The 7846-nt window shown below is 39.3% G+C and overlaps 1 protein-coding gene across 2 annotated transcripts in view; it reads left to right on the top strand.

Annotated features, from left to right (window-relative positions):
• Positions 1-669: 669 nt before the first annotated feature.
• Positions 670-7846, top strand: part of LOC137169031 (hormonally up-regulated neu tumor-associated kinase homolog A) — a 129497-nt gene continuing 122320 nt past the window's right edge. Inside the window, exon 1 of one of the 2 annotated variants that reach the window (XM_067571970.1) lies at positions 670-757. The gene's annotated coding sequence lies outside the window, so the exon portion shown is untranslated. The remainder of the gene's footprint in view (positions 758-7846) is intronic. The other variant, XM_067571972.1, reaches the window with a different exon arrangement.

The raw sequence follows: 7846 nt of genomic DNA, 5'->3' as shown, positions 1-7846 counted from the left end.
TAGCAACGAAGCTATTTCTATGTAAACCACCATTCCAGCAGGGAAACGTATTTGAGGCTTTAAGTGTAAGTTTCATAGTAATATTCAACATGTTACTAAAAGAGAAAAAACGTGAATTTCTTTTAATGTGGAATTAATCACTTACTCACGTTGCTAGAGGTGATTGAGTGATTTGTCAAGCAGTATTTTTTATAAGAGATGGTGAACTATAAATTTAGTTTTACTGTTACTGCTAAGAGCACTTGTCACAGTTAATTGGTTCATTAAATTAGTGAAACCATGTACTGTGTTTCTACAGAAAAATACAATTTTGCTTTCACTGAGAAATTATGGTTTGTAGGTTTAATGTTAAAGATTGTGTTTTGTTGCTTACTCAGATGTATTTTTTCATGTCTGATATTTGTATTGTGTCAATATATGCTAAGCTTATTTTACTAGAACAAATAATTCTGATATCATTTGAGAATTTGGAAGTTGAACTGAAGAGTAACAGTTAATTTTCAATATGTTAAGTATTTGCATTGATTTATTTTTTTATGATCTAGTATGACGTTGTACAGCATAAGGTGAAATCTAAAGGAAAACAGAACAGAGACTATAAGCCTGTTTGTAAATGCAGGTCAGATCTTTTATTGAGTGAGAAGAACCAGTGACGAAGATCCAGCGATTCCAGTAGATGGCGAGCCTCCCAGCTTGATTTCCAGGAACCCAGATCCACATTGCCACTGAAAGAACCGGATGAACTATCTGCCTTGTGGTAAGATCGTGCCAGTCACCTAGATTGGTACCAGCTAACACCCATTATACTTAAAGAGTGCACTCTTACTCATTAGACTTTGACAGATCAGACCTCCATCTGACCTGAACTCAAACTAAGTTGACTTTGACCAGTTTTCCTCTGTGGTCATCAGACACTGACTTGGAAGTTGCTTGAAACTGTGGAGAAATCCCACATAAGGACAAATACACATACTGATCTAAAGTGATTACTAAACCAAACCAAACTGCTTTAAAGGAAAATTGAGGACAATTTCTTTGGTTTAAAGGGCCCAGTTTATTTACTTTGCATATCCAAAATAAATGTGATGCAAGTTTCGTTGTTTTGCTATCCAAAGACAAACTAAAGTTGCAGTTCACTGAATGCACGTCTGTTATGATATGGTTATTGCACTCAAAACATAGTTCCTTCTGAACCTAGAGCGAGGTGTACTTACAGGAACAGGTTACACTTTCATACAGCTTTCCAGTAAGACTAGCAAAGTTAATGTGTCATAATGTACTGTATCTTTCCCCTGTAGATGTAATTAACACACACACACACGCATGCAATCACACACTCACAAGGCCACGGCATGTAAAAGGCATGTCTCCTCCCGGTGTTGCTGAGAATAACCAGATTATTTTATCTGGAGATACCAGCTCCTTTAGACATGGTGGCGATGGAGCGAGCTCCCCACTTCTCTGTCTCCATCTGTCTGTCTCCTTCTGACTCAGTTTTACTCGCTCTCTCTCTACCCCTCTCTCACTTTCAATAAAACCTATTACAAGACATCTTAAAGTTCGTAAAACATGTGGGCTTGTGTGTGTGTGTGTAGTTATAGGAGTGTGTCTTTTTGTCTATTGATCATCATCTGAGGGCTCGCAAGCTGCCTGTCAAAGTTTTTATGGACAATCTTTTTGGATGACGCGGAGGTCACGGGGTAAAGGGTGAAGAGTTTTGGGTGTGACGGATAGATGATTATTTGGTGAAGCCTGATTGTGACAGGAATTTGCAGGTACAGACAGCAACATTATAAAATAGATATTAAAATGATTCAGCTGACTGAGACAGCGTGAAAGGCATATATTACAATTGCAAAGGAAAGGAAAAGCCTGGGCTCACATTTATGTGGCCTTTGAGGTTGGTAAGATTCAAAAATATTCAGGAGGAAAACAGATTGTGAGCTGAATGAGCTGTGTGATTTGGATGAAGTAGGAACTAGGTTCCATTTTCATTATTGCACATACTATGATGATTTAATAAAATTAATTTTCCATGAAATGGTTTGACAAAACCATGAAATATATTGGTGTACAGATGATCAAAAATAGGAAAGGTTGTTAAATTTTGATGTGTTTAAGTTTGTTAACTTTGTCCCAAAAGCCTGGAAAAGAGGGCAAGATGGACTATTTAATTAGTATGTACTCTGATTTCCCCAGTATTATGTAGTAAATGCTTTTGCCAGTGATTTATGAAGTAGAGTCGCACACACCGAAGGTCTGAAGATTTGATTGTGAAAGTAGTTCAAGCATATTTTTGGTCTTCATTGTGGCATTGGTTGAAAATGTATATGCAGCAATCTTGTTCTGGCTTGTATGAATTTATGATATCTTGTAAGTGGCTTAGGAATACTTAAAAAACAAATTTAATTAATTCATTTTAAAATTCTTCAAAACCAAACTATTTTTTTTGCTCATACATTTCTGGCTACAAGACTATAGCCCAGTTGCTTCATCGCTGTAATTTTTTTAACAGTGAAAAAGCAGCTAAAAATATAAAAATATATATAATAAAAATATTAAATGCACTGTATAAAACTTTGCCTAATCCTAGAAAAAAGGTAAGATTTTAATAAACTGGATAACTTTATTTGAATAACTTCTGAGCTCCCAATTTTCTTTCATTCTGTCTTCATCTATTTAGTTTATTTATTGCTGTTGCTGCTCATTATGTAAAAGCCCGTGGGTTACTTAAGTTCAGGCAGTCAACTTGAGTCCACGGCCACACTCGCATGGCACACTCTTCTCACTGTAACATATTCATTGCGTCCTTTTATTACGTTGGTATTTCAAAAGCCATACTTCCATCCCAGCATCCCATCTGTAGGCTCTCGGTCTAACTTTGCATGGAGGGAAAGTTAATATCGTCACTCCCCAACGCCTGCTGTGCTGAGCTTGGTGCTACCTTGTGGGGAGTGACGACATGAGAGCCTAGATGCCAAATATTAACATGCATATCCTACACTCATGTAATAATCCATCCCGTGTGAGTTGGCTGACCAAGCTAACAACAGAAACAAAAACAGTAGTAGAAACACAACGTTCTACTCCTCCGTAGCGCTCCTTATAATTCAGTCCTTCTTAAATAACATGAATCCTTTGTCTCCCTTGTAATGTGAAGACTTCCCTTTTTTACTCCAGCTATCATCTACTTGTGCTCTATCATTCTCTCATTTATCTTCTGCTCTTTTTTTTTCTCCCCACCAACTGTTTTCTGTGTGTGTAATCTTTTCCCTTTCTGAGGAGACTTGCCCTTTTTGTCTGAGCGGGAGATAAGGGTGAGGACAGTGGAAACACAAACATACATGCACGCACGCTCACACACACACACACACACACACATACACATACACAATAAGATGGGAGGAGTTAGTATCACATTAATGAAGAGACTCATTATCAAATTTATGAGGGCTGGAGTCACCAAGCCCCATCATTCTGCTGCTATGAGACAAGTAGTGAAAGAAATGCTGACGGTGAGATTGAGCACGGTGGAAGATGGATGAAGGGAGGATGAGAAGGGGATGAAGGCAAAGAGGGACCTCTGCGATAAAGAAGTTATTAATGGTTTCATCTCTTTCTCTTACTTGGTTTTTCTCTTTTTCTTTCCCTCGCACCTACACACACACACACACACACACACGCACACGCACAGTCAACTGCCCTTTCCTCAGTGTGTTTTCTTAAGACACTGATACTCCCCACTTCAAAGAGCAGAAATGAACTTTTGCCATGTAAATACGGACCGCTTGTATTCACACGAACACGCACGCGCACACACACAGACACACACACACACACACACACACACACACACGCTCTTCCTCTGTGGTTTTCTCTCTGTGGTCTTTCATCCAACTTCTTTGACAGCCTCAGAGGAGCAGAGGAACTGAATCTAAAATAACCCCATCATAGTTATCATAGTCACACACACACACACACAAACGCAAATACAAAGGCACATAAGCACACACTGACTCACATGAAAAACACTTTTGTTGTACCCGTAGCAGAGGCCAAGAAAACAACTTAAGAAATCACTCCAATCTCTCTGGCTTCTGAGGAAGGGCGTTCGTCAGGAGCGTCCAGCCCACAACCGCCGCTGCCTCGGAGGAAGGAAGAAAGTTCTGCATATGGATGATAGTGAAAGTGCTCCACAAGATCTGTTTAGTGGGCTCATACATATAACATCACTGCTAAGGGCTTGAATGAATGTCAAAACTGTAGGTCCTGGTGAAGGGCTGTGTGCCTGGTTGGTCTGTCACTCTGATGCCAGGGAAACCGCTAAGTCTGCTCCAACTTTTTTTTTCCGTATTTCAATAATTTGCCAAGCAAATATATGTTGCCAGAGAGATCGCAAGATGTTGGATCACATTTATTGAGCAATTGAATTCTGGAAACTTTGCTTCTTGAATGTTGAATCCTATTATCTCTTGAGTTTTGGGTAGAGCAACCCGGGTTTGGGTCATTTCTTGCACCCAATTACTTCAGTACGCAGTTTTATGAATGGCACAAATAGGATCTTTAGAGGTTTGGTTTTGGAGCCACTGTGTTGATGTGGGAAATGGCAATGGCTGTGACATTTTATGTGTGTGGGGAAACTGTAAACAACAGTGCATAAATGTGTGGCTGTATCTGTGGTGTCTGTGTCTCAAACAACACTTACGCATAAGTGACAAATGATGCTGTTCGCTGCTATCAGACCAGCTCCTGAACCCCGAGGCCGTGACGGAGACACACGACAGAGACCCTGTTTGTCTTTTCTCACCCACTCCAGCACTTAGAGCCCCGATAAGAGCATGCAGGCCCACCGCTTATAGCGATGAGATATGACAAGCACACATTCAACTTTAACACTCGCACTTGTATAAGGTTGGTTAAAGGGGTTTCATCAAGTGTGACAAGTGGCAAATGTCGCTAACGCCAGAGCATTAGTGTGGGACTGTAAAGGCTATTTGTGTGTCTGGAAGTGAGTGTAGGTGTACAGTGAGAAAAGGCTTGTGACAGGTCAAAATTAACAATGTGCAAGAGTTTGCACTCTTGACTGCAAGGACTATCAAGGAGTGGTGTTAGGTGTGTATCCAAGGTGAACAGTCCCATCAAAAAAAGTCACACACTTCTTTCTTTTTTGGTTTTGCACTGCATTTTTATATGGTAGAAAATTAATAAGTTTATTTGTCAAAGTGTGGACCTGTATTTTACACTGAATGATGGGACAAAAGTGCCAGTATTAGGAAGAGAAAAAATAATCCTCTCGCATTCTTTTAACACCCATCAAAAAATAGTTAGAAAGAGGAAATCTAATTTTGCATCCTTCCCTTTGTCGACCAGTTTGGATCAGCTAGTTCCTCCTGTACTGAAATACTTGTTGCTGCTAACAGCCACTCTTGGCCTGGTGAAGGTGACAGCTGTACCGTATGCTACATCTGATATATTTGGAGTCACCAGTCCACATTGTTTTTCAGTTGCAAGTGGGGACCTTTGTTTGAAGAGTGTATTGTGCATTGATATATTAAAGATTAGATGAAGAATTCACACATGGTGGCTTTTTTATTACAGTAAAAGCTGCTCACCCAGTGCAAATACTAAATGTTTCTCTAGTGGCTTTTAAATGTGTGTGATGGTACAAAATGTAAATTTTGAGCATTTTGAATATGTGTAATGCTCAGAAAATGTTCTTAATTTTGCAGTTTTTTTCTTTTGTAATAGATGTGCATGGCAAAACTTCTGGTCATGTGACCTGCAGTTCCAACTGTGGCCTCACCACTAAAAGCCCTGCACAGCCCAGTGTTTTTCTTGGGGGCCTTGAACAAGTATGAAGTAGTTCACAGAGATGGAATCTCTGCACAAGCACTCTGAATCTTTAATACAGCAACAAAAACATGATCCCTCGCTGGCTTCCCACCACCAGATGTGTTTAAAGCTGTGGGACAAGCTGGTTGCGCTTATGCTGGAGATTGAACTCAGAGCTCTTTTGTGGCGTGCGAGTGTTTTTTTTGTTTTTTTTTTCAAGCCACATCGATTAATTTTGATAGGGAAACAGTTAAATTCATGACATTACATTAAAAATTACAACTGAGTTGGTTAGTATTATAACACACTGACACAAGATATGTTATTTGTACAAACTTGTCAAGTTAGACTTTTCATCTGATATACCAACAGTGCCCCAAAGTTACTGTCTACTGTGAACTGCACAATAAAGCTGGAATGCAATAAAATAGTACTGAAAAAAAAGATATTTTGACTTCCTTAGCTATGATTTAATTATTATTTCAAAAAATGCATCCATGCTAGTGCTATGGGATGGTTAATGGGAGGAAAAGATCAAAAAATCCAAATCAAACTTTCTCACCAAACGCCAATACAGACAGCAGAAGGTCAATCTAGTAAATATAGTTTCCATGTTTTAAACCAATGTGAAATTGGCATATTGATTGTTGATCTGTTCAAGGCATTTGATTCTGTCGACCATGAGCTGCTGCTGGGCAGACTCAGTGATGTCGATAGGGGTGACAAGGCTATAAAGTGGTTCAGGAACTATCTTGCAGATGGAACCCAGTGTGTATATACATTTGGTCACAAGTCAAGCTTTATGGACATCTCTAAGGGTTGTCTTGTCTTATTTTATATTTTTATAAATAATATTGGGAAGGACATGCTTACAGCTAAAGTGCATCTTTATGTAGATGATTAGGGGATACTGCAAAATTCGGTTTTGATCCGATACCAAGTAATACTTGGCCAGAATTGCTGATACTGATACAGTTACTTTTGATTATTAAAAGTGGCTTATTCCCTTTCATGTAGGGGAGAGCACTATGTCATGATTTAAGAGGTGAATGCATCATCGATAGGCTAAATCTGAATACATTTTCATGACCACCAAAATGATTTGCTAAAGGTTAGCAATCATTGCCACCTGTAAGATCTGGGTTTGATTCCCAACTGAAGCGTGTGGTATCATTTTTTCAGTTCTATTAAAATAATAAATTTAGATAACAAGTGTCAATGGGCTGAATATATCATTTCAATGTCTAAATATAGTCTATATTTAATCAGTCTGCTAGTAGTAGCTGATTAAACAGTTAATGATGACCAACTACGGTTTGAAAATGTAACATTAACCAATGCTAAAGATCCGATTTGACTGAAGTATTGATTTCACCACTATATACTGTATACCTGGACATTCCTGCCAGTCAACTCTGTCTTTGTGTTGGGGGTCTGTCTGAAGCATTTCCTTCCTCCTTCCTTCATTTCTTTTGCAGCTTAGAGTTTTGTCTCTCAAGGTTTGTCATGTGTTTAAACAAATTGGTGGTGTTGCCACAGTAGCGAACAGCCTTCCTTTATACATCGCAGTTTGCAACATTTTCATTGACAGCTGTAAAATAGCTCCACACGATGCTCCTCTTTCGTTCAGCCACTGCATTCATGTGTCAGATTGGTACCGGTAGTCAGGGTACGTGTGTTTGAGTGCACGATACATGACGTGACAACAGCAGTGGAGAAGCAAAGAGTGCATGCACAAAGATGTGTTCACTGTTCACGACAAAGGAACGTTGCACAGACAGTTCTACTCTTTGATGAAATGGGTACAATGTAGACGAGAGGAACCGAAACTGGTATCGATCCTATTGACGCTAGAATCGAGCTTCAAAAAATGAAACGTAGTATCTGTAGTATCGATGTTTTGGGATTGATCCTCCCACCCCTACAGATGATACAATAGTCTATTCAGTTGCCTCTTCTCTGAGTCAGGCTGTTGATGAGCTCCAGACGGTCTTTAAACAACTGCAGGCCTCGT

Source organism: Thunnus thynnus, chromosome 18 (genome assembly GCF_963924715.1).
Source record: "Thunnus thynnus chromosome 18, fThuThy2.1, whole genome shotgun sequence".
Taxonomy (NCBI): domain Eukaryota; kingdom Metazoa; phylum Chordata; class Actinopteri; order Scombriformes; family Scombridae; genus Thunnus; species Thunnus thynnus.
The sequence above is the reverse complement of the archived record's forward strand: the minus strand, read 5'-3'. Positions and strand labels throughout refer to the sequence as shown.